The sequence below is a fragment of the Peromyscus leucopus genome, chromosome 3 (assembly GCF_004664715.2).
Source record: "Peromyscus leucopus breed LL Stock chromosome 3, UCI_PerLeu_2.1, whole genome shotgun sequence".
Taxonomy (NCBI): Eukaryota; Metazoa; Chordata; class Mammalia; order Rodentia; family Cricetidae; genus Peromyscus; species Peromyscus leucopus.
In genome coordinates this window covers 93,610,650-93,636,336 of record NC_051065.1, presented here as the reverse complement: position 1 = coordinate 93,636,336, position 25,687 = coordinate 93,610,650, and the positions used below count along the sequence as shown (strand labels likewise).

Genomic DNA, 25,687 nt, shown 5'->3' with positions numbered 1-25,687 from the left:
AAACACATGAACTCTGAACCAATAGCTGAGGAGCCCCCAACTGGATCAGTCCCTCTGGATAGGTGAGTCAGTTGATTAGCTTGATTTGTTTGGGAGGCATCCAGGCAGTGGGACCAGGACCTGTCCTCAGTGCATAAGTTGGGGCTTATGCAGGGACACTTGACTCAGCCTGGGAGGAGGGGACTGGACCTGCCTGGACTGAATCTACCAGGTTGAACTCAGTCCTCAGGGGAGTCTTTGCCCTGGAGAAGAGGGGAATGGGGGGGTGAGCTGGGGAAAGGGGGGTGCGAGGGAATTCGTGGCTGATATGTAAGATTGAATTGAATTATAGAATAAAATGCAAAAAAAAGTTCAATATTTGGATTAAAAGCAGTTTGAACAGCATTTGGGAGGCACAGGCACAGATCTCTGTGAGTTTCAGGTCAGCCTGGTTTATAAAGTGAGTTCCAGGCCAGTCAGGACAGTTACACAGAGAAATCCTGTGTCAACAAAACAAAACAAAACAAAACAAAAACAAAAAGCAAAAAAAAAAAAAAAAAAGAAAGGAAAGGAAAATAGAAAAAAGCAGTTTGACTAAGGAAAAAATACCCACACGTAATAGGGAGATTATATGTATTATAAAAATCTATCTTTTAAACATCTTTCACCCTAGTTCTTTTTTCTGGTTATCCATTTCCTTAATTGTCACTGTTTTCATTAGATTCCTCTATTTTCTCCCACTTAAGTTATATGTATTGAGATAGGTTTGCCTATGCAGTTTTATTTTTAATTATCTTGCATTTTATATCAACTATTTCCTTTTTATGATATAACAGATGTATGCTTATTCTTTGTCTCATAATACATTAAATTACAAAGAAAAAAAGAACAATAACCAACCAACCAAAAGATAAAAGCCTCCCAAATAGCATTCATTTAATATCTTTATTTTAGTGTAACTACAATATGCTTGAGGGCATGTGATATAGCCTTATTTCAATTATATTGGTAAATGATGGCCACTTTTAAAGAATTCTTTCGCCCTCTTCTGCCATCAAGCCACTGATAACAAGTTCATCTCTGACTCCTGGAAGGACAATTCAGAATATTCCTGCTTCCATGGCCAACTGGTATCAGATCTGGACTTCAGAAGGACTACCATATGAGTTCCTAAATATAAAACTCACTGACTAGCATATGGAACCTCCATTTCTGCTACTTTGTGATTCCTTGATATATAAGTTATCTATCCTGGTCTTAAATTGTAGCAGTTTCCCTTTCAGGAATTACCTGGGCTCTGATCCCTGCTGTATCTTTGGTTTTCTCCATGATTTCTCTATGTCTTGGGACTCTGATACCTACTGGTAGTGTTAAAATTCAGCCTTTTAGCCTCTCTCCAGAAGTCTTGGGAATGCATCTTTATTCCTTTAGAGGTACACATTTTCAGTAGGCATATTTAAGCATTGAGACCTTGGTTTATTAGCCATAATTGCTTTTAGTTTTCAAAAATTTCTACAACAACCCCTTTATAACTGTGACTCAAGTTCATGTGGTTAATAGCTCACTCAGTGTAGAACCATGGCTCTCTTTCAGGGACTAAGGTTTTTTTGCTAGGACCAGATTTGGCATCTCCTAACCTACCTAGGAGTCACAAATAATTCTCCATTCAGTTCTTTTTGCAAAGGTACTGCTGTAAGACCTATGCCCTTTAACCATCTAATGCTCAAAATGAGTGAATTCTTTCACCCTTGACTTAGGCCAATTTGATCTGCCTAAATGAAGTCGGAGGAAAAACAATAAATCTTCTCTCACTATTATAGTCTCATAGTATAAATATGGTCTGGGTGATTTTAATCACAGGGTAGGCAAAGCATGCTTTAAAAGAGTTTGAGCAATTTCTCCACTGGCTTTCAAATTCCTCCATTTGCTTTTCAAAGGTAACAGAGATTATGAGCATCTTAGAGGATAAAGAAAATTATCATTGAGAAATGACATACAGGAGCCCAGTCCAAGGAATACATCTACAAAACACTCTCATATCTAAGACTCAGGGATCATTATGGAAGAGGGTACAGAAAGACTGTAAAAGCCAGAGTATCAGAGAGTTTGCTGTGAGACTGTGTCTCCTAGGAATGCATATATCTATACGTATCTGTATATGCGTGTAACAACAATTAATGAAATGAAGAGGACATGGGTTTGAAAGTGAGCAAAGCTGCGTATCTGGGAGGATTTTTGGGGGAGAAAAGGAAAGGGGAAAATTATGTAATTCTAATATAAACCTCAAAAATGAAAGAAATAATTTATGGAAGAAGTAATGTGCACAATCGATTTTGAAAACTGGATAAGGTTTCAATGTACATAAATATGAGCAAGTAAATATCTTGTTAAAGAGACCTGCATTAGCCCAAGGTTATACCTGAATGATGGATGTCCTGTGTCCTGAAATAGGAACACTCACAGAAAAGTTGATTGCTTGAATAAGAGCTGTAAAGTTTGTGATAGGTTCTCCAGGTTGTTATTCTCTTAAACATGTCTCAAAACCCCTGTCTCTTTGCTAATGACAAAATAAAAGCTGTAGCATCTTTCCTTTTTAAGTACAATTTAAATTTGATCACCATGAATATTTCATTGTGAGTATTAGCTATCTCTTGGGATGTTTTACAGAATGTACAACAGCACTACTAGATACAAGCTCTCATCTTCCCCAAACATCTCGAAGGAAGGAGCGCTTGGAGAATTGCAAAAGCACCATGATGCCTCAACAACCTCAAGCTACTGTCTAAGTAGTATTAATGGCTCTGCTATTTTAACTCAGTTTTATGGCAAATCTGTCAAACTGAATCAACCTTCCTAAAGACCCTTCAAATATATATAATGCTGTATAGTTTTATCCAAAGTTTGTTTGAAGACAGATAATATGGAATGCCTCCTTTCCTCCTAATTGATTGACACTTGTAATGCCAATATAGTGGAATAGCCTGAACACTTTAGAAAAGAAAGCCATTGGTGACTTAAAAAGTGGAATTGTACTGCATTCCTGCATTTGTGAGCCATATGATGGCTAAGAAAATCTGAAATAATGCTCATTAGAATCATAAAATAGCAACAATTGTACAGTAATTTTTCCTCTTTAGTCTCTCCCTTCCCCTTCCCTCTGTCTTCTTCTTTACTAAATGTTCACTTTCTAGGCATCCTTTCCTTTAAAAACTATGTGGTCCTAGAGGGTCTATCAAAGCTTTTTGATCACCCTGTGTGCTTTTGTGACATTGTAAGGGTAGAAAGAACTATTTGTCACCATGGCTCCATCTGGTTTCCCCTTAAGTGATAAGTATTCAGAGTGTGGATCTACTAAGGCTGTTTTGGTGGAGCTGGAGTGGGTTTGATAACCTCAGACCAGCTTGAAAGTAGAAAAGGAACTGTATTTTTCATGATGTTCACCACTTTTTAATTGAAGGTATCAATTCTTTGCACTTTTGTTGTATAGTGTGTTCTTTACAGGTGTGGCCAACTACATGAAGGCTAATTTGCCAGGCCAATGACTGTATTTGAGAAAACAGGCAGAGCACATATCTCTACTCTCATAAGTCACTTCTTGCTATGATAGCTTCCTGGCTCATAGCTTCCTTTCTTCCATCTGTACTTCTTCTCCTGACTCATCTCAAATTGCATGAAAAAGGGAGAAATTGATGGGATACTATACTGCCAGCCTTGGTATCCTCTAAACTGCCATGAATCACAGAGATGAAAGAAAGGATGAAGTAGTATTGGATAGCTAAAGATAATTCAGATTCCTGCTCACAGAATGAGTACAAGAATGATCCTTAGACTAGGATGCTTTTTATATGATATTAATTTCTGAAATTAATCACTTCCAGTTGTATGACTTTAAATGGAAGGCAGTTGGCTTTTGATCCAAATTATCTTATAATAAAACCACTCCTTTTGAGATAGTTTCACTCCTTCAAGGGGAAAGACTCCAAGAAGTTTAGTAGTTCTTATCACCACTACCCAGCCTTCCCCTGATTCTTCCCATCACCAAATCCAAACTCTAGGGCCATTTAACAGTAGAACAAAATAAAGTGATACAAAAGGCAGGAAAATGACACTAAGGAAACAAAATCGACTTAAAGCAGTACCTAATGGCACTCCACTTGTCTATCATCTTTTTTATAAAACATCAATTTCCCAGAATTTCAAATTCTATTTATATGCAAAACAAATATCATATTCACAAAAAGCCTACCTCAATATGTTCTTTATCTAATTTAAGATTAAATCTTGAACATTCACCAGTCACTAGTATTTCTTGGTAGAGAACACATGCCAACTTCTACAACTCTCAAACAGAGCCACAAGCTGAATACCAGTTGTTCAAACACATAAGCCAATGAGGATGAGAGCAGAGCATCCTCCATTAAAAACACAATAAGCTCCGAGGGAATACAGTCAATGACTAATGTGGCCAGCATAGCTATTAGCAGGCTCAGAATATTATAGAACTCAAGTCTTCTAAATCTAGGCCCAAGCTCAGTCTACTCTCTGATATTGCTATAACAATGAATACATCATTTAGCTAGAGATCAGACTCTAGATAGCTATCTTGATTATGAGTATACAAGCAAACCTGGAGGAATTGTACCGTCTACTTTGTAGACAAAGATTACACTGTTAGGCAATGGTAGCTTCATGCCTCAATCCCTATGGCTACATTGTCAAAATTTACCAGGTTACATTCATACCTTCTCTACATTATCCAATACCTGTGTACCATAACTTGCATGATGGGGTTGTATCATAGCCAAGAAATTGTAAGTTAAACATGGTAGATGTTTTAAAACACATTTGATAAACCTAACCAACAAAATGACATAGCTTAGCATAGCCTGTCTTAAATCCTTTCAAAACACTTTCATTGACTTGTACTTGGGCAAAATCAATTCACAGAATGCCATTTTTATATAAATCATTGGGTATGTTGTATAGTTTATCAAATACTGTACTGATTAGGGAAAGTGGCATAAGTTTCCTATATTGCTGGCCCAGTAAAAGATCAAAATTCCAAATTCAAGTACAGTTTCTACTGAATGTGTGTCACTTTCACACCATCTTCAAGTTGGAAAAGTTGTAAGCCAGAAACAGACTTATATGGATAATGTGACATCTCAGTGTTTTGTTTTTGCTGTTGATGAGTAAGTTAACAGGTGTTGAAATAAAAAAAAAAAGTGATGCTATATATTTCTGTGGTTTCATAGAGACTGGCAAGATGCTGAAATGAAGGAGATTGTTTGTGGTACTAATGTTTAATCCCAGTAATAAAGGCAAACCTCAGACAGTCAAGAGAAAAGAGCAGTGAGATGAACTGTTGATGGGATTACTTTCTATCTTTTACACATTTTCCCCTAAACAACTATGTTCTAGAACATGTGGAGTGAGCCAGTAAGAGGTGATGTCTCCTATCTATAATTCCAGTATTTAGAAGGTAGAGGTAAGTGAATTAAGAGTTCAAGGCCATCTGTGGCTACATCGGGTGTTTGAGGCCAGCCTGTGTTATGTGAGATCCTTCTTAAAGAACAAAAGAAAAAGAAAAAAGAAAACTAACAAAAAGAACTGATAATGCTTCAATCTGCTCATCAAAGAAAATAATTACAACAAATTGCACTTCAGTATCTCAGTTGGCTCTATTTGTGATTCTGTAATTGGTCAACCCTTAATTCCGTGTAATAGAATAAGTATTCCAATGAACCAAACAGAGAAGATTGGTTCTAAAGACAAAAGAAAGCAGGGACAAAGCACCAAGCAGATTGGTAATTTGACAGGGAAAGGAAGACAACAATAGAGAAATAACTGATTGGTTAACACCAGACTATTTCAGCTTTCTTTGGGGGGTAAGCATTAACATAGAAGGAACTTCATTATCCTGCCATTGAAATAGGCCAGTTTGGATAATTTAGCTATTATTTCCCTAGCTTGATTGTATTATGTCTCTAGCCAGAAGGTCACACCACAACTTTGTTTCAGTTTAGTGATACAGAATATTACTATTTGTGACTTGATTTGACCATTAGTCTGGTCTGTCAGGTCTCAGTGTAAAGGCTTAATCCAAAACAATGACTTCTTGTAATTTTCCTTCCCTAGTCAGCTAAAACAGTGGAGTGAATACTATCTAGAAGAAAGAAAAAAAAAAAAAAAAAAAGAAACTCAGCTTTGCACAGAAGGAGCAGGCCCAATATCTGGCTTGGAGAATTTGATTCTATTGACTTTGAATCAATCTTAATTTTTGTGGATTCAGAAAAGAACAGTAATTTCAGGAAGACATTTTTCTCCCCATCTTAACTTATTGTGCAGATTTCAAGCCTCAAGTTTGTCATATGATTTTGGTGTCACACTGGGTATTAACATTACTAGATAAGAAAGTTGACACAACATAAGTAAAAAATATTATACAGTGCCCATTCATAGTTCCTAGTGTACCTACTATAACCACTCCATGCTTTAAACAGTTTTATGGATGCTAGGCTTCAAGAGAAAACAAAAAACATACTCACTTTCTTGACATAAAACTTCCTTTGCATTCCCAGAGCTTAGTATCTTTTCATGGAATGAGAAATACAGAAAATGAGGTACCTTCAACTTTCTTCTTCCACAAATAACTCATCACTTATTGATTATATAAGTCAACTTACTTTCATTGAATTCACCCTGTCTGTCCCTGGCTCTTCCCTAATAAATAAAGATTTTTGTCTCTGTCTCTGGTCTAGGACCTAGCTCCTTTTGTGAAATCTGTGTTGTGAGTGATATTTGCACTCTTAAGACTTCAGTTTCTTCTACCAACTACATGCTCAGATCTGAACTTCCTTGATTCAGTTAATACTTCAAGTGACCAATCTCTACTAGCCAAACCATCATTCCCTCTTTAAGTGCTTACAATGCTTAGATCCTTCATTGTAAAGATCTTTGTTTCCACTCAATATATTTCTACATGCCACACATTAAGCATAATTCTTCTTTTATGTGATAGCTGTTAAGACTAGAGAATCATTCACATCAAAACTCTCCTTTACACCTTATGTGCAGCCTGTGTGATAGCTTGAGATACCTCAACCATTCCATGTGCATGTGAATTCCCACACACCTCATCATTCCATTCATGATCATATGGACCCTGTCTTAGTGTGCCAGTATTGTTTCTCAAAGAAGAACCATAATGAGGTCAGAATTTGGGGCTAGAATTTTGGGTTCATTTGATAGTGAGCCTACCTGGCTTGCACAAAGCCTTGGGTTCAGTACCTACTACTGTATAGCTCTGTGCTTGGTGGTACACACCTGGGATCCCGGCACTTAGGAGAAAAAGGCATGAGGAGCAGAAGTTCAAGGGTATTGACTTCATTTTCTTTCCTGTTGCTATAATAAAACACTCTGACAAAGGCAACTTGAGTAAGGAAGGGCTTATTTTAGTTCCACAATTAAAGATACAGTTCATCATCAGAGCAACAGTGTCTGGAAACCACTGGTCGAATCCACAATTCATAAGCAAAAAAGGATCGATGAGTGCATGCATATTGCTACTCAGTTCACTTTTACTATTTTCTTCATTTCCTCATCTCCTGCACAGGGAATGCTCCCACCATAGTCAAAATGTGTCTTCTCACATCAATTAACTGATGATAATCCACAACAAGCATTGCAAGTGGCTTTTCTCCTAGAAGATTCTAAGTTGTGCCACTAACCATCATTTTCTGAAGCCAACCTGACTTACATGAGACCCTGACTCAAAGCTTAAAAAAAAAAAAAAAAAACAACCTTTTTTCTTTAGAAGAATTTTGAGGGATGCCAAGGAGGGCCAGGGTTGCCTCTTCCCATAGGAATGTTTGGCAGTGTCCCGAGATGGCTCTGCTGTAGTCTATCTGTTCTCAGCTTCTTGTGGTCATGGCTGGAGAAACATTCAAACATTTTCCTAATTTACAGTTAGAAGGGGAAGACAGCTTCCATAGTCTCATCTTTGTTCTTTTTAATGGAAACTGCAAACACAAGTCACAAGTTTCTGGGAGAAATCTCATTTGTGTCTCAGGGCAGCTGCTCTGGGATTTGGAACTTAGGTCCTCAAGATTTATGACTGACTGATGCTGTGAAATCAGTTGTCTCAGGCTGTGAATCATGAAATCAGCACCAAGTTGGCCATAAAAAATGAAGGTTTTATGGTAAGTGGTTTAAGAAAAATGCAGAATATGAGTCCTTTGTGGTGTGTATGTTTTATGACAGCAATTCCCTATTTTTAATTTTTTTTAAAAAAAAACCTTCCAGTGCTATGGTAGGGAAACATCTTGAAGTAACTTCAGTGAAAACAACTATGTATATAGAATATAATGGCTCTGTCAGACTTATTCTCCCACTAACTGAGACATGAATTTAGAATGATTTTTTTTCCTGCAGGATTAGATTTTATTAAAATAGCTACTTGGTATCCCACTCAGCCTTTAGTAAAAGCAATGAAATCTTACATAAATGAAATTTGTTGAGCTAGTACACACTAGGGCAGAAATCAATTTCAATTTCCTTTGGATGTGCTATTAGTGTTTATCTGATGGTGGATTTGTGTTGTTTTGAAGTCGTGGCTACAACATCAACAACAACAAAAACACTGATCTGATACTCAGAGTCATTTTTTAACTCAAATCAAAGAAGACATTGTGACATGATACTTTTCCTATACAGTGAAAATGTGGCTGTAACACTGAGTGTTTTTAATTGATAACTTTCTATCTTAAGTCCATAAAATATTAATGCATTATTTTTGTTCCTGTGGCACTCACTGTCAGAGAAGGATTGCAATATCCATCTTCATGGTGACCATGGGTGACTTCAGTTAATGAGACATGCTTTATGGAACTTGCCTAAATTGGTAAGGTTAGAGACAAATAGCTCTTTTTTTGTAATTACAATTGCCCCCTCTTGATGGGTCTGTGATTTCAATCTGTGTCTAATTAGACACAAAACTATGGCTCTGTAGAAGATAGAAAAAGCATAAGGGCATGGTTAGAACAGAATTCCTTTGGGACCTTAAAGTTCAGTCTCATGATAGATGGACCTTGAGCAATAGAGGCTCAAGTTCATGCTATACCCCTGAAAATTGGGATGCTGGCTTCCAGCTGTCTTTGTTAGTAGCAGTCCACAAGTAGACACAGGTGACTTGGAGTGCCACTGACAATTTACGGTAACTACATTTTGTACATAACTGCTGGGTGTAACTCAACAGGGGAAGCAGTGTTTATCCCACAGCTCACTATCAGAACAGCCATGCTTTACTCTGCACTCTCTCTGTTTTCTGGTCTGCTTCCACCCTGCCTTCTCCTTGAATTTTAGTAAAAGTGCTGCATGAAACCAGTGGCCAAAGTGACCGAAAATTCAGAAAAGTTAGGAGGTATTTATCAAAAGACATCTCCATCTGCCCTTCATCCCAACTTACACATGTGCCCCAGACCTCCTGTCTTCCAATTAGTCCTCAGGAAGTAAGAAATAAGTCTGCATAATCCCACTTCATCTTTATTGCATTTACAAAAAAAATCAACCCTGAAATCTTCCTGCTTATGAAAACATAGGTATGTTATTTTGGCTACTAAGCTCAAGTGAACAAGAGCCAAAGGATTTTTCATAACAAATGTAATTACTGAATCACATGGGCATAGCTGTAAATAGGTGCCATACATGTTTTAGGATGCCCTAGAATATTTAAAAACTATTTGCGATGGTTAGTTCTAATAGTCAAATTGACAGGACCTAGACGAAAGTCTTAATGAAGGACTGTCTAGAATAGGTTTGCCTGTAGGCATACTTGTGGACAATTGTCTTGATTGCACACTAATTGATATGGGCCAACCCAACCTAACCATGAGCAGTATTATTCCTTGGATTTGGTTCCTGGACTTCATAAGAGTACTAAGCTAGCTGAGTACAAAGCATGCATGCATTCATTCTCTCTGCTCTTGACTATGGATGTGATGTGACTAGCCTGTCTCAAGGTCTTGCTGTTGTGAGTTTCCTGTGGTGCTGGACAGTAACCCAGAATTGTGATCTAAAATAAATCCTTTTAGCCAAGTTGCTTTCTGTCACGGTATTTTATTACATCAATGGGAAAGAAAACATTGGATAATCCTCTGAAGACTGCCCCTGAGGACTCACTTTGTCATGTCTTATTGCTTAAATGATACAATTTGTTTCATTTTATAACTAGAGATGAATTTTTATGGTCCTGTGTGTCCAAGAATGGACAGAACTTTAGGTCTGTTGCATAAAATTATAAGAAGCATGGCTATTGTTTTTTAATACCTCTTGTCAATTTTGAATGATACATTTCTAGTAAATTTTCTGACTTACTTTTCCCTCGAACTGTACTGAGCACTGAAAGAAGGGATCAAACTCTTTTCATTTTATACACAAAGCACAAGAAGCTTGTTCAAGTTTATTGTGATGCTTGAATTTGTAAGTTTTTTCCTCCAATTGGGATGCCTCCTCCCCTGATGTGACATTCCTAGGCATTCCAGCATGCTATTAGATAATTATGCCTCTCAGGAGACGTACACACAGGAACTGATTCTTGACTTTGTTCATGGCCCTTCTTGTTCACAGATGTGAGCCCAACTTGTGCCTTTGGCAATGATTATCCCTGTGAATGTTACAGGAACTTGTCACATGCACAGGGTAGCATCCTGTGCTCTCTAGCTCTCCCAAAGCAGTTCTGCTTCACTGGACCACAGACATGGACAGGATTGATTGATGAAGAAACACAGTAGAGATGACATTTATGATTTCTCTGAAAGGTCCGGGAGAAACTTGGGTGTTTGGCAGTTTACTGATGTATAAAGACAAAATGCCAAAGAAATGGCATCTATTACAAGATCCCAGTGTAGAATAACAAGGTACTTTATAAAGCCATTGTGTGCACAGAGCATTGGAAAACATGGGCAAAATCTCCAGGAAACTTTTATCCTAAAATATTCTCTTTTGTGGGTGGGTTATTCATATATAAAATGAAATCCTGTGTTTGAGCTATGAATCAAAACTTGTTTCATGCCTAGCAACACCTAATGTATGCAATATTTCCATAAGTGTATATGGGCACTGCAAGTGGTCTGTAAAATTATGCTCATAGTAAGATTGGCCATTGCCTTTGTGTGTTTGGGCTTCAGTGATAAAAAAAATATTGGACTGGTCATATACGTGTGTGTGTGTGTGTGTGTGTGTGTGTGTGTGTGTGTGTGTGTGTGTGTGTGTGTCACATGGTTCTGGAGGCATGGCTGTCTATGATCATAGTATCAAGAGATTTGGTATCCAAAGAAAGTTCTTGCACTTCTTCACAGTCCCTTTCTGCACAACTCCATGAAGTAGAAGGGCTAACTGTGCTCCCTTGAGCCTTTCTGTGAAGTTGCTATTCCCTCTATGAAAGCTCTGAGTTCCTAAGCTGTTTTTTCTCCCTGAGGCCCCACCTCTAAACACAACAGTACTGGGGATTCAGCTTCAACATAAAAGATGCTGAAGTTGAAAAATATAACTCAGACCACAGCAGCCCCCTTAGTCTTGGTCCTTTGGCTCTCTTTCACCCACCTAGGTGCTCACTCCTTCTAAAGTCACAGCAACAAAAGAAAGAAAGAAGAAATAAAGAGAGGGAGATGAAAAGAGAAAGAGGGGGAGAGGGAAGGAGAGAGTGAGGGTGGGAGGGAGGGAGAAAGGGAAAGAAAGAGAGAGAGGGAGAGAGAGGAAGGAAGGAAGGGAGAGAAAGAAAGAAAGAAAGAAAGAAAGAAAGAAAGAAAGAAAGAAAGAAAGAAAGAAAGAAAGAAAGAAAGAAGGAAGGAAAGAGGAAATGAAAGAAAGAAAGAAAGAAAGAAAGAAAGAAAGAAAGAAAGAAAGGAAGGAAGGAAGAGGAAAAGAAAGGAAGGAAGGAAGGAAGGAAGGAAGGAAGGAAGGAAGAAAGAAAAGAAAGAAAGAAAGAAAGAAAGAAAGAAAGAAAGAAAGAAAGAAAGAAAGAAAGAAAGAAAGAAAGAAAGAAAGAAAGAAAAAGATTCCTAAAGCCTACTGGGGAAGACCCATTGCAGGGGATGCTGAAGTCACTCCCTTTATCCTAACAAGTATCAGTGTTGAACAACTATCAAAGGGAAAGAGGGTGCATCCAAGTCAAACTGTAACAGAAATCTATAGGAAGGTCCTAAAGACGAGGCTAGAAATCTTAGACGGTGTCACTATTTAAGACTGTGTGTTCCTGAGACCCTTGTTATTAGACTTGCCTCAGTGTAGTGTATTCTTCTTTCTATGTTATTTCTTATTCTGTAACAGCAGACATGAACTCTTAATTCTATGTTAGGCATTCAGGTTTGGTTTATATACAGTTCAAATGAAAATAACCACAGCCCAGTTTTGGATAATAGAGGCACGTAAGAATTCCAGACATACAAATGATGGCAGGTAAATTTCTTTTTAATGTTTACTGTTATCTTTCCTTTAATTTTCTTCTGTGTCACAGTTACAAAAATGAGTTGGATGACTGAATGTGTGTAATTGAAAGAGAAAAATCCCTTTCTTCTTCCTACTGTTTTATCAATATGACTCAATACTTCACTTCTGACATAAGATGAGAAAGCACAAATTCCCACAATGAGCAGTCCTCTAATGTGTTGTGGCTACCAACAGGTTATCCTAACATTAATCCAATTGTAACCTGAAGATAACATCAGACCCCAGAGACTAAAGGTACATTCCCAAAACAACTATCGCCACTTTAGACATGAATTGGGAATCCAGGTTCTTACCTGTGATTCTGACTGATCCAGTAGAAATCAAATGCTCCCATGATCCTTCTTTCCACTCAATAATTTGTTAGGATAGCTTACAGAGCTCAGGCAATAGGCTTACTTTTACATTATTGATTTATTATAAGTGGTACAGATATGGGATTGCTAAACAGACAAAAAGAATTACCCCCGGCTGCATATTATCTCCCCAAATTTTGTCCATTTGCTTATGTTGTTTGTGTTACTAGCAGAGTTGGTGGTGTCAGTCTTTTGCCATGGGTAGCAGCCCTCACCAACCACATGTGATCCAATGATTGGTTCCTCTAGAAAGCAGCACCCATCGATCTGCAGAGATTTCCAAAAGTCAATTCATTAAACACAGAGGTGGTGGGAAAAGATGTATCATGAAAACAAAGGACTCTCTCTAACTTTATTCCCCTTTTCACTTGGGAAATTCTGAGATGCCAAATGTTTCTCATACACTTAGTCTTGGTTGTTCTACATTTAAGTGTGAGCTCCCTTGCTCACCCACCTCCTTAAGCTCCATCTGCCTTGCTCAGTCCTGTACCATAAATGAGTACCTGATTTAGAAGCAAACCAGGCTGAGCAATCAGATTTTTGTCTGTGAATTTAATGGAGACTGCCTTGTTATGAGCACACACTTTTAGTGGGATTTTGAATGGATAGCAAAGTAGGAGTGTGCTTTTTGTTTCTGCCATGTGCATTTTCTGCAAATAAAGCTGATCAGCAACATCAATTAGGAAATTAGCATAGAGACCCCAGAATGTCAGTCTCCCCTCATCTTCAAGTCTCTTCTGAGGAATGGCCCACCTTTCCTGTACTTGAGGTCAAAACTCACTTGTTTTTTAGATAGTATTAGTATAAACTAACTAATCTGCTCTAAATGAAATAAGAACATGATTTATTCCGAACCAAATAAATAACAATGGCCTATGTATTCATTTCCTTATTACTGTGACAAAAATGACTGACAGAAACCATTTAAGGAAGGAAGAAAGGGGTTGATTTTGACTCGTGGTTTTAGGCTCATGATGGGGAAGTTACTGTGGCAGGAGCTTGAGGCAGCCGATCACATTTTATCTACAGTCAGGAAGCAGAAAGAGATCAATACTAATGATGCTCATCTTGTTTTCTCCTTTTAAACTTAGTCCAGGTTCCCAGACCATGGGATGATGCCATCTGCATTTAGGGTATCTCCATCTCAGCTAACCAAATCTAGACAATCCCTCAAAGACAAATCCAGAGATTTGTCTTCTCGGTGATTCTGAATCCTCTCACATTGACCTTTAAGATTAATCATCCTAACTCAAAACATGGATTTAGGTTCCCCTGATGGTACATTACACTGCAGAAGAACATGCAGGAGTTTTATAGTCACAGAATAAAGGAAAGCCATAGGGTAATGCACTTAGATATTTCATTGGTGGGGAGCATCAGGCAGGTGGGCTTCATCATAGATGGGGGCATTTGTTAGTCTCAGATGGTATTTTGCAGTGTTCTTAACTTTAGGCCTGGCAGAGGTTCTAGGTCAGCCAAGCTTAACAATATATTTTGAGAAGTTTGTCTGTTAGTCAGAAGATGTTAGGGCAGATACAAAAGTTAAAGTAATTGGCTATTAAAGGGCTTAAGATAGCACAAGATAATTTTGGCTCTCAACCTACAACATTCCATCTCTCCACAATCACGATGTTCTAGCGAGCCAAGGTCAAGCCGTCTTCAGGATCTCTAATACTGATGAAGGTGCTCAGAGAACACCAGTCTACAATAGCCCTGGGAAGCTTCTATTTCTTGCAGCTAAAGAAACTGCTCTGACACAATGGTTACTTTTTAACTCAATTTATGGGTGATGCAGCCAAACATGAGACAGGTTAACTAAAGGTGATTTGTAGCAAGCTGAGACTCAGCCTAGTTTGTCTAACTTTATAACCCCTGTTTTCCATTTCACTTGCTGGTTAAGTGACCAAGAAAGACCAATTCATCTACTTTATTCCTAAAATATTCTGTGACTGTTTCCCGTCATATATCAGAGAAAAGAAAATTACTCTTCAGCTGCTTTGGAATGTCCTTGATGAAAATTGAATGGCTTACAAAATTGCCAGATTGAAAATCCAGGCATAGCCATGAGTGTGAGGCTGTGTAAAGGAACAGTGACATAAACAGCATCTTCTTAAGGGGCTGAAGACTTAATAGTCTTGGCAGTGGTCTGGCATTTATTAATTGTCATTGCCTAGGAGTTAGTATCCCCCTACATTGTGGGGCTTTATCTAGGCGTGGACTTGCTTGGATCTAGAATCAGCTAAGTTGCCTCCATGTGGGTATGAGAGGGTGTTTCCTGGAAGGATTGACTGAGCAGAATCTTCTGGTGGTAGCCCACATATAAAGCAGACCATGTGCAAAGCTATTCCTCTTTTACTGCTCTGCCTTCTCTTCCCACCAGTGAGTACATCTGCTCTGTTATTGTTACTGCTACTGACATCCTGTGCTGATATTGGGGCCAAGTATCTTCAGCCTTCCAGTGTGAACTGCCCACAAATGGCTCTCAAGAATACCTGCAGGCCATTAGCAGCAGGTTGGGGCTGCTGAGCCTTGTAGACTAAGCAACTACTGGGTTATCAGTTTATTCAGTGTACAGGCAAGCGTTGCTGAAGCACCCAGCTTTTACCATGTAAGCTAATCTTATAAATACCCCTTAGAATATGTATCCATTCCATTGGTTCTGTTCCTCTTAGAGAACCCTGACTAATGCCTAGAGTCTCTAAAATAAGAAACTATCCCCACTGGAACAGAGCAGTTAGCCCTGGGGTATCAATCTGAGATACCTCTGGAGCTATGGCTTGTTTTCTCATAGCATTTAATATTCTGGCCCAGCTCTCTTGGCTAAGAGGCTTCTAAACCTTCATCTTACCTCCGTTAGGCCTGCTGTGTAGAATAACCACTTTGCTTTTTTAATTTGTTGTTGTTTGGGAGACTTCTTGGCAGTGATTCCTTCACTAGTCCCCCAGATTAATTTGGGCATATGACATATAACCTCCAAATTTAATGAAAATGCACTCAGCTTTTATCTGTGATGTGACAGACAGACTGAAACTTAATTATATTGGCAAGGATTTGAGTTAATGCTGTGATACATTCCTAGAAAGACATCTCTTTAAGGGTGATTACAATTACTAGTCAAGCTGGAAAACATAGCTGTGGAGAAATATTTACACAAGTGAATTTCAGCTATATCTTTAGGACAGCTGTTCTGTCAGGGACTGAGTGTTGTCTTCATTCATCCAGGTAATCACCCCTAGACCTTAGCTTAATAACTTTGAAGAACTGCTTCATTGCATGTCACATCAAGACTTCTAATAATATTATGTTATCCTCATAGGAGACCATGCTTAGTCTTTTGAGGTCTTTAAAGTCACAAGAGACATTGTAAATCAAACATCTCCTGTATAGTATCACAACATTGAACAGTTGGGTTTTACAGTCCTCCTCCATCCTCAGGTCAGAGTAAGCATAAATGTCAAAACATATTAACTTCTTGCGTCACTTTCTCTTTATCTGACTCCCCCTCACTTGCCTTCTTTCCTTGGTGTGGTGGAAGCACTTCTGGGCAAATGATTAAATCAACGTTTCACTAGCTTATCTCTCATTATGTTCTTCCAATCTTACTCTGAGAAGGGTTCTTTTGCTTATGACCTCTCAAAGTTAAAAGCAGAGATTCTATCATTGTACAACTTGATTGATGCTATTGAGAGTGGGTTAGCTGATTGGGTTCTATAGAGGAGATTATCATGGGCAAAGGTCCAGGCAAGAGGCTGAGGGGAAAGGATGATAGGGGATGAACTAGGAGCTACTGCTTCAAGAAGAGGGCAGGACATACCAAAGTGATGATGGCAGGAAAGAGAAAAAGAGTACAGGGGTATAAGAGATGGTTAATACATTCCAGAAGCTGTTGTAAAGGAATAAATATTAGATATCTTTATTAGCTTATCTTGATGGCATACAGCTGCAATTCCAACACATAAGAATGCTAAAACAAGAGGATTTTGACTTCTAAGCTACTAGGGCTACATAGTAAAAACCCTCTGTCAAAATGAATGAACAAATAAATAAATGAACTCTTTAGCTTTGAGGGCTGTATTAGGGTTCCCTAGAGGAACAGAATCAATGGAATTAATATGCATTAAAAGGAGATTCATGAGATTGGCTTATAGACTATGGTCTGTATATTCCAACCGTGGCTATTTCACACTGGCTAGATGGGAATCTGGTAGCTGTTTAGTCTGCTAGGGTGCCTCAGAAGTCCCAATCTGGTGTCAAAGACCTGGAGGATTCCTGAAGGGTTACTGGTGTTCATAAATGTTGGAAATTCAAGGAAGCTGGGTTCTAATGCCATCAAGGATGACAGCAGCAGTCACCAGCAAGAAATGAAGGTAAAGAGAAAAAGCAAAAACCTTTCCACCAGGACGTGCTTATATCTGGGTGGATGCTTAAAGGTACTGCTTGCATTGAGGTAGGTCTTTGCACTTCAATTAACTCTATAAGGAAAACCACTTACCAGCATGCCCAGAGGCTAACCTAATATAAATAACCACTCAGAGATGTGCTCAGTGACTGCCTCATGGGTGATTCTAGAATCTGTCAAACTGACAGTCAGTAATAGCCATGTTGTTTCACATTTCTAAGTCTTCAACTGTCATAAAGTAGCCATAGGTAAAGGAGTGGGGTGGATTCTAATGGGATTTCCAAAAGCCACAGCTAACCTCACCTCACCAACTCCAGTTTCCAAAGTGAGCTATTTCCTCTCTACCCCCACCAATATGCTTTTTTGTTCTGTTCTCTCATTGGCTCTCTCAGCCCAGCTACATCACTTCTTCTTCCTGCCCAGCTCTGTCACTTCCTGTCTGTCTATACAAACTTCCAGACCTCTGTGGTTAGTTCTGGGATTAAAGGCATGTACCTCCATGCCTAGTTCTGTTTCCAGTGTGGTCTTGAACTCACAGGGATCCAGACAGATCTCTGCCTCCCAAGTGATAGGATTAAAGGCTTGTGCTACTATTGTCTGACATCTATGTTAATATACTGGCTGGCTTTTTCCTCTGATCCTCAGGTAAATTTTATTGGGGAACACAATATATTAGGGGACACAAGACATCACCACATGATGAAGAGTTCAGTGGGTCTTCAACTTGCCCTTTGTTTGATGCTACCTTGCCTCCCTCCCAGTTACTTGCTCTGGACATCTCTCTCTCTCTCTCTCTCTCTCTCTCTCTCTCTCTCTCTCTCTCTCTCTCTCCTCCCCTGTGTGTGTGTGTGTGTGTGTGTGTGTGTGTGTGTGTGTGTGTGTGTTCCTGTGAGCATATTCAAGTAAGTGTGGGTGACTCTGTCTGTGTGTATATAGGATAAAGGCCAACCTTGGGTGTCATCCTCAGGGCACTCAGAACCTCTTTGGAACACAGTTCCACATTGGCCTGGGGTTCACCAAGTAGCCTACAGTAATTAGACTCATTGGCACAAAGCCTTGGAGATCCCCCTGCCTCCACTTTCCAAGTACACTATTATAATGTCTTTTCTGAGGTTGTAACTCAGCTTTTCATTCTTGAAAGGCAAATATTTTGCTGACTGAGCCATCATCCAGCCCAAACTTGACACTCAATTTCTCTCTGGCCCCTCTACTTGTTCATGCTCTTGATACCTGTGTCTTCTAAGTACATTTCCTTGTCCTGACACTTGCAGTGTTCTGGAGCATCATGTATTCTTATATAGTGCAATTGAAAATGAACTCCTCTTTTCTTCTATGTGTCTTCATTCAGAGATCATCTGAGACTCTAGAGCATAGAAGCATGATCACAAGGCTCCCAAGAAGAGAGCTGGCAGAGGTGTGTGTATCCATGCAGGTCTCTGCACTATGTCTGCATTGAAATTCATCTACTCTGCAGTTGCAAATAGCTAGCCTTGACAAGGAGTTGCTGATTCTCCAGAACTTAATTGATATAAGAAATAGTATTACAAGGAATTAATTAGAAACCCTCCAGTCTAGACAAGCATTTGTTACAGAGACCTGTGCTTTTGTGTGATGAAGCTGGGCAAAGGGATATGGAGGAGGGGCATTGAAGTTGTTTAACAAGCAGATATGAGATAAATTGCAGATAACTGTAATGGAGACAACTTAATCACACAGAGATAATTCATGGGCTTCCATGGGTGGTTAGCCTTCAGTGAAATCTAGAGAGGCATTTTCTGACAAGTCATATGGCTTAGCTTTAAGAAATTGAGTCATGAGCCATGTCCTGGGACTCCTGTGTGGGTTAAGAAAAGAAACAGAGGCAAGGAATGGAGGAAGCTGACTCCAAGGCCAGAAGATATTGAAGAGATCGTACTATCCGGGAGTCACTCCAGAGTTCACGTTAAGGGATAATCAAAGTAGTTAATATTGACCACCTAGTGGTGAGAAGTGGAGCACAAGCTGATGTGTTGAGTTCCTGGAAGGTTTACTCAAGTCCTAATTCACAACAGAAGCTAATCGTTATAAAAGTTCTTGAGTCAAAGGAGGCTTAAGACATTTTACAACAGGAGTAGCTATGATTACAATACAATTTTCTCCTTAAAAATATAGCCACTTTAAGATCTAAGGATGACTGAACACAGTAGCTTCCTGTACATCATCCACCCATGAATGCAACGGGAAATTCTAGTTATTTTGCTGTTTTAAATGCCTGTTCTGGAAACAGTAATTCCATGAAATCCCACTTTTGTTGTAATCTGAATGCCATGTTCACATGCTGTAAGAATCTTCAATGTGCTGAAAATTTGGCCAGTAGGTGAAATTTGAATGATATTCAGCTAAGTGATGCAAAGATCAGTAGTTGTTGGAAAGCTAATGACTTTTGGTGTTATGGTGTGCATGTGTGGGGAGAGTATGTTTGTGTGTGTGTGTGTGTGTGTGTGTGTGTGTGTGTGTGTATCTTTGTTGTTTTAATATTTAATTTTATTTACTACTGTGTGTGTAATTGGGGGGGTTACATATGGCACTGAACATATGTAACATAACAACTTTGTGAAGTACTAGGAACTGAACTCAAGTTGTCAGTTTTGCATAGCTATTGTGCCAGCCCCCATTTTTCTTTTCCTTTTTATAATTCTTGTTTCATTATAAATAATACAACTTAGAAAAAAGCACACTTAGGCCAACATATGGAGTGCAGATGATGTTGGCAAAGGGCATCCTAGCCTTACCTAGGCATGTTGCCTTCTCAGCAAGTCAGTATGCTCACACATTAGAAGACTTTCTGAACTAAAATGAAGCAATGATGGGTGCTCTGCATGGCTATCAGAAAATATTGGAGGAACCCAGCTTTACGTACTAATGCCTTCAGTGAAGTTACCCCATCCCGGTGAGAGTGATAGGAGAAAAAAAAAAGAGCCAAACCAAGTCCTCATCCAATCTCAATGCTGCCTCTAAAACCCATGTGAGAGAGATAAGCATACTAGGAGGTTATCAAATGACCATAGATTTGGGAATGAGAATGTACATAATGACTTGAACTTGTACTGAATTTGAGAAATTTTGTGGTGAGTACTTTCTACTTCCTTAGCAGTAGTCTACACTGGTGGTTTCCCTCAGATAACTCATTCTTCTTGCCTTCAGCTTCCTAAGCCAACTCTCAATACTACTTTCTCACATTGTCCCTAAGCTTTGTCTCGCAGAGCCAACTCTGGCTCACATGGTACATTACCATATGTTCTTACTCATTGTCCCTCTTCTTCTTGCACAGCATAATGTCCAGGATAATACATTGCTTCTTCTTTCCATTATATGCATGATTTTAGTTTCTCTTCCTTCCTCATCATGAATACTAATATTTCTATCAGCATACTGTCAATTATAGAGTGACTGTGTGGGATTGTTCAGGGAATGGTAGTGAAGCTAAGATTTGACCTGAACTCTTATCAAGGGGTAGGGATTACCTGCTTAAGAGGATCAATTTATAATAGAAGACACAGAAACATTAGGTACAACTTCTGTGGTAGTAATCAAATTTATACATTAACTCATTTTTCTTGAACTCAAATGTAGCTGTAAATACAACAATGAGACATGTGTCATTGTTTGAGCTAAAGAGGACAATACCTTCCCACCCTCCTGTTCAACAGTCTTACTAAGTCAAATGATAAGATTGAGAAAAAGAGATTTATAGCAGCATAAGTCTGATGGTCAATTTTAGCAGGAGGAGGAAGTCTGATTTGGTATGATCAAAGCCCAGTGTTTTGTAGGGACTAATGATGCTAATACGTGCTCCTTCAGAGAACTGTGGCTGTGGTATCTATATTGCCACCAACATCCACCTAGATGAGACATAGTGGAATCAGCCCTCAAGGACACCTATATGATCTTACCCAATATTCCTCATATTTAAAGTCAGTTTATAACTATCCCATACCCCAAAATCTGTTTAACAAACTAGAAATTATTGTCATTACAAATGCTATCAACTCCATAGACTTCACTCTCTTTTTCTTTCACATGGGAGTGCTTATAATGCACTAGTGTGTCTGTTTACTCAATGAGCAGGAAAATTGAGGAATATAAGCTAGATGAGTGTTTTATTGTAAAATATTTGAGAGTTTTTTTGTGAATGGTAAACAGAGTCAAGGAGGGGGAGAGATGTTTCATGTGTGTGTGCATGTATACATATATGAAGCATATCTGTTTATATGTGACTTCAGATATATATGTATATAAATGTGTGGATGATATATCTACCTATATGTGGTGAATTTTATAAGGAAAGGCTCTTAAGAATAAGCTTGTAACTCTGAGCTATATGGCAATTAGATCTAGAAGTCAGTCGCAAGCACAGAGCCTGTCTTAGTCACTGTTCGATATCTGTGAGGAGACACTATGACCAAGGCAACCTTCATAAAAGAAAGCATTTAATTGAAGGCTTGCTTATAGTTTCAGAGGGTTAACCCAAGATCATAATGGTGGGAAGCAGGCAGGTATTGTGCTGGAGCAGTAGCTGAGATATGTATATCCTCTTCTGCAGAAAACAGGCAGAAAGAGAACACTACTGAGCCTTGCATGGACTTTTGAAACGTCAAAGCCCTCCCCTGTAACACATATACTCAAACAAGGCCACACTTCATAATCTTTCCCAAACACTTCCACTAATAGAGCACCAAGTACTCAAACATATGAGCCTATGCAGGCCATTCTTATTCAAACTATCATAGAGCCTGAAAATTTTTGCCACAGATAATGTAAATCATTCTTGAAAAATAAAAATTCCTTGAATGTGATTTATTGGTAGTCGTTAAAAATTTTATTAATCAAGTCCTAATTATTACAGACTCAAGACTCCTTTGTTCCAAGAGAAGTTTATGTTCTGATGCCTATCAACTTACTAAGTTAGCCAACAATTAATATCCACGGCAGGTGATATAACCACATGCTTGAATTGCAGTGAGTGAGAACACTGTGATGATATTGAGTGCCAAAGTAAAGAAAGTGAAAAACAGAATCACCTTAAGGCTTCAGCCAGCTCATTAGATTCTGTGGATTCCATACAAGAGAGAAATAATGCTAGGTGTAATTGAGACAGGGGAGGACTTTATAACAGACATCTCTCAGACTCCTTTATTTTTGAGAAAAGTCATTCTGAACTTGAGAATTGAGTGTTTTTGCTCATGGACATTGGATTTAAAGGCTATTTTATCCAAGGATGGTCACTAAGGCATAATTCTTGCTGTTTGTGCAACCTGCAAATGACCCAAAGCCCAAGTTATAATTAAGGACCTTGTTACACCATAAAAGATTTTCAAATTTTAATCTATGACAACCCACACAGCACTCAGGACTTAAATACTTTATTGACTAGACTGACTCCTTTGTTGGAACCGGGAGAGCCCTGCTTCAATTTATCTCCCACACTACGTATTGTAGTCATAAATCTTTTGTGAGGCTCTTTGAACACTAAAAATAGCCCAGCATCGCTGACTTTGCCTGTGGTGCTGTGAGAGCCAAGCAGAGGGACTAGCCTCCTGTGGCCTTTTATGTAGCTCTGCAGCAGGCCGTGTTTACATCTGTCCCAGCCTGCTCGAAGTCTCACGTCAAACAGTGGCATTTCCAGTCAAAATCATCTCTGTGTCCTCAACTGCCTCCCTGGTCCATGATGGAAGCTGAGCTTTGATGCTGTTGGTCCTTGGCCAGGCTGCCTCTTGTCTCTTCTGTTGGTGATGACTCAAAACGAGTGGATTGCCTTCCTTCTCAGGAATCCCACTAGATGGAGCAGAACAGCTGAGCTGCTAGCAGATAAGTCTCTAAGTGCTCCCTTAGGTCTCAGGTGGAGACAGGGAGGGGACCCAACAAAGGTCAAAGGTTCCTATCTGAAGGTTGAAAAGATCAATAGTTTCAGTATAGGTCCAAATACAGATCAGAACTACATGGAGAATGGAAATGGACCTGAAGATGTTTTGTTTGGTGATTGTTTAAGTCTCTTTAAAAGATGAGAGCATCAGTGACTAGAGAGATGGCTTAGTGGCTAAGAATATTTATTTTCCTGTAAGCATAAAGACCTGAGTCAAAATCTCCCCAAACCCACAAAAGACATCAAATGTGACCATGCATCTATAAGTGCAGCACTGGGACTGGGGTAGAGGGACAGGAGGATCACTGGGTCTTACTTTGCTGCCAGTGTAGCTGAAAAACAGGAGCTCCGGGTTCACTGAGAGATCCTTTCTCCTTAACAAGATGGAGAATGATACAGCAGAACACCAGATGTCCTCCTCTTGGTGCCTACAAAAGTAAAGATTCATCTTGGATCTGTGTCGCTCATTCATTCTTTCTTACTGCTGAGTGACAATTTATATGCTTCAGTTTGTTCTTCAGTTTGTCCCCACATAATGTACATTTCATTTTTTCCACATTGGGGCAATTTGAAATAAAGCTGGGTTTAACATTTGTGCTTGGGGTCTTCTGAGCTTCTATGCTTTTGTTCATCTTGATAAATGTGTTGGAGTAGAATAGCTACTCTGGAGTGGATATGTAAGCCTGGAATAGAGTTCTATGAAATTACCCTGAAGTTTTTAAGAATTTGTAATGGCTGGAGGGATGGCTCTTAAGTAATGAGCCATCCCTCCAGTCCAAGGACAGAGTCTTTAAGGAGCAGAAAAGTTAAGTGATCAGGAACTGATGGGATGTCTAGTCTTATATATCTTACAATACAATGGCCAGAGTGGGTTGCCAGAGCTTTGCTCATTAATTCAGAGAATGGAAATGGACCTAAAGATGTTTTGCTTGGAGCATCTTCATTTATTACCCAGTAACGCCTTCATTATCCATGCATTTATCTAAACAACATTTGGCCAGGATGAGAAGCAAAACATTGGGTGTAATGTTTTTACAGAACTCCATCTGCAACTGTAACCTAGTATTAAGATATTTGCATGACATTAAATATGCATAGATTTTTAACTATTAAAAGAATGTGGGGGTTGGAAGGTGGCTCGGCAGTAAAGAGTACTTACAGCTCTTGCAGAAGACCCAAGTTCGATCCCCAGCACCCACATCAGAGGAACTAATGCTCTCTTCTGGCTTCTGCAGGCTCTCTCCTCTCTCTCTCTCTCTCTCTCTCTCTCTCTCTCTCTCTCTCTCTCTCTCTCTCCCCTCCTCACAAACACACACACACACACACACACACACACACACACACACACTTCACTTTTTTACTATAAATAAAAGAGAAGTAGCCCACTTCTTGTAACTGTGACAAAACAGGCAACTACAAAGAAGAAAAGTATATTTCACCATTTGATTTCAAGTATTTCTGCCCATGGTCATTTGGCTTCCATTGTGTGCTGAGTGATAAAATGCCATGGTGGGAAACATATGGCTGAGTGAAGTTGTTCATAAAAGGGTAGCCTGGAAGCAGAAATAAATAGGAAGTAATTTGGCACAAGTTATATACTTCAAGGTCATGTTTGTGACTTGCTTTCTCTAACTTAACCTCACCTACTAATAGCACATTTATCTATAAACTTATTATTATTAACATTACTAAAATTATCAACATTTCTTACATTAAAGCCTTCATGATCCAGTTATCCCTGAATAAAACCACCAACTGAATGCTAAATCTCTAACTTTTAAGCTATAATGATATGATGTCATTGTACATGTGGCTTCATATGTGAAGGTCAAGTTCAGCTCACAGACAGAAAAGCTTATTAGGTAGATATCCACTGAGAAAGGCAAATCAAAAAATGAAATACGTTTCATGAGATATTCTGCTAGACTCCTTTTATATAATTTATCCCATTTGATTGATTCTTTAATTCTATGCCACGTGTGGGATTCTCTTCCTTCAGTAGAAAAATAAAATAAATAATTTTTTGTAAGTCATAAACCTAGGTTAGAATCTAACCCAGCTCTGTCTAAAATCAAGGCTCAATGACAAAAGCTTTTAGACATTCAATATTTATATTTGGGAAATAAGGACAAAAAGAGGAAGTCAGAATTTTATATATAAATACTAATTCTGCCTTTTTATAAGCTTCCTCACAACAAATTCCTCTCCAGAATGTTAGCCCCACAAGTTCAGGGGTTGACTGTTGATGGGAAATAAAGAGGCTGAAACTTAGATGGAATGAGTGCCATTAAAATATATGCTATCTGGTGTTTTTATCCCCCCAACTGAAGAACCAACCATCTTGAGAACGGGTGGTGCTTACAGAGAAACACCTGATTCCTGTTGTTATTTCCATAGTCCATCAGACATCTCAGCAGAGAACAGAGGAAATCCACATAGAGAAACTAACATGTCTGCAGGTGGGCTGCAGGTGGGTAACACCCCTCCTGCATCTGAATCTACCTTATCTGAACTTGCTACAAAGCAGGCATTTTTACTGTGCAGGGA

At 38.9% G+C, this 25,687-nt stretch overlaps 1 protein-coding gene across 1 annotated transcript in view; it reads left to right on the top strand.

Annotated features, from left to right (window-relative positions):
• The window catches only part of Ctnna2 (catenin alpha 2), a 1,102,240-nt gene that overhangs the window by 640,247 nt on the left and 436,306 nt on the right, over positions 1-25,687 (top strand).